At 48.1% G+C, this 2,287-nt stretch overlaps 1 non-coding gene across 1 annotated transcript; it reads left to right on the top strand.

Annotated features, from left to right (window-relative positions):
* The first annotated feature begins 1,157 nt into the window (after positions 1–1,157).
* TRNAG-UCC lies at positions 1,158–1,229 on the top strand. The gene has a single exon. It is a non-coding gene; the product is annotated as a tRNA-Gly (tRNA).
* The last annotated feature ends 1,058 nt before the right edge of the window (positions 1,230–2,287 follow it).

Genomic DNA, 2,287 nt, shown 5'->3' with positions numbered 1-2,287 from the left:
CATGAGAGATGGCAGGAGCAGAGCTGAGAGAACCGGCATGAGACAGCGACAGCCTTACCAGCCCACGAAGGAGAAAGCTTGATGCCTTTGGTTAGATGGCTTACTGGCAGAGTGGGTTGCCTTCAGGCATTAATTGGTAGAAAAGACCGGGATGAAATGGAGTAGCAAGTTGGTTGGCTCATGGAGCAAGAAAGCTGAATGCTTTGGAGGCAAGAAGATTTCCAGCAGAGTGGGTTGCCTTTGGCATTAATTGGCAGAAGCAGAGAGACCAAGGAAACAGAAGTAGAGCTGGCTTAGCCTAAAAGGGTAGGACCATGGCCTTTGGGGTTGGAACCACCACAGACCCCTACGTTTCAAAGAACCAGGTCTTCACCATCTTGGTGCTGGAGTATGGGGCTGCTCGTTCATGTGAGCCAGTGGGGTAGAGCCATAGCCACTGCCCAAGAGAGAGGGGGCAGGGCTGCCATGCCCAAGAGGAAGAGGAATGGGGCCTGACAGGCCAAGGGGATGAGGTTGCCACATCGGGGAACTAGAGGACTGGAGCTACCCGGTGGAGGAGACATGTACAGATACCACCCATTGAAGATCTATACATGTGCCAAGTTGACAAGGGGTGGAATTGTGGTGGTTATGTTTGTGTGCCAACTTGGCTAGGCCTAGTTGAATGGCTAGGTAGCCTCTAGCTTCAGTGGGCTGGTAGCTGAAGGCAGAGCTGAAGCACAAGGCTGAGGGGCTTTCACCCAGCCCCTAGAGCCTGGCACTTTGAACTTGGACTTAAAGCCTCCAAATTGTAAGAAAAACTCCTGTTTGTTCAGGTCATCGATTTATGGTATATATTCATGTCAGAGCGGCATTAGGTAACCAGAACACCAACCTTTTGTTTAGTAACCGAGTGCTTTAACTACTGTGCCACCAGACTCAACTTTTGCTTTGGGGACCCTCAAATCCTGTGATGTAGATGTGAGATCCTCATTTACTCTCTTATCAAGGTAATCTTTTGATCTGAGCCACTTCTCTAAGCATCCATGTTAGGGGTAATAAGAAACATGCAACATCATCCTTACCATTCCTCTTCTAGATTTTGGGTCTATTTTCCAAGGTGAGGTTTAATGTTGCTGTGTGATTGAGTAGTATTAGACATGGGAAGGCACTGTGCGGCGTTGGTGGTATAGTGGTGAGCATAGCTGCCTTCCAAGCAGTTGACCCGGGTTTGATTCCCGGCCAACGCAGTGGGCTGACCTTAGGAGCTCTGGTAGCATAGTGCCTAAGGCACTTGACTGCTCACCAGAAGGCTGGCAGTTCAAACCCACCAGCCACTCCTCGGAAGGAAGGTTGGGCAATCCTACTTCCGTAGTGATACTGCCTCGGAAACCCAAGGAGGGGTTGCTATGAGTCAGGGCTGACTTGACGGTAAACAACAACAACAACAAGACATGGGAAAGTCCCCCTTACAACAGAGGTGGGCAGAGGCAAACGTAACTTTTGACACCTGGTGATTGGACCAATATGGTTACATGAGTCAAGCAGAGCTAATAGGATTCCCTCTCTTCAGTTAAACCAAGCTACAGAAACAGGTCAGTGGATGTTGGGAACTACAGATCATGCAGAGTATGGCCTACAGTTTGGACCAAGAAAATCCAAATCTTTCTATGGAGTGGCAGAAACTAAGAACCTTTCAGAGAAGCTGGCATACAGAAACTCAATGCCATCGAGTCAATTCGACTCATAGCAACCCCTCCCTGGGTTTCCGAGGCAGTATCTCCACAGAAGTAGTTTGCCCAATCTTCCTTCTGAGGAGTGGCTAGTGGGTTTGAACCTCCAGCCTTCTGGTTAGCAGTCAAATGCCTTAGGCGCCACTCCATCAGAGCTCCCGGTATGCAGAAAGGATGATGAAGTGCATGTCACAGGCAAGAGATCATGTGTAAGGAGGAGAGACCAACACTGAGGGAGTTTAAAAGCTTCTAGATGCCAAGTAAATCCACTTAGGAGTCAGAGAACATTAAACTCCCACTCTCAAAAATATGTTTCCTGACTTCCAGTAAGATGGAGGAATAGGCAGAGAAGTGACACAGATCCTCTTCAACAAAGAAAAGAAAAACCAATTAACAGAGATACAGAAGATAATCCTGGAGCCCCGAACTTTGAAGAGAACTATGCAGAAGTGGATTAGGCATCAACTAGTGGAAAAACCTGAACAAAAACAGTGAGTTCAGAGATGGTCTGAGCTGCGGACTGTCAGCTACTGTGATGTGATGGCACCAACAGCTGAATATTTCCAAGTGGTGTT

The sequence above is a fragment of the Orycteropus afer genome, unplaced genomic scaffold, assembly GCF_000298275.1.
Source record: "Orycteropus afer afer isolate SDZICR_OR568_19922 unplaced genomic scaffold, OryAfe1.0 scaffold00043, whole genome shotgun sequence".
NCBI lineage: Eukaryota > Metazoa > Chordata > Mammalia > Tubulidentata > Orycteropodidae > Orycteropus > Orycteropus afer.
Note: the sequence above shows the minus strand (reverse complement) of the source record. Positions and strands in the feature narration are given on the sequence as shown.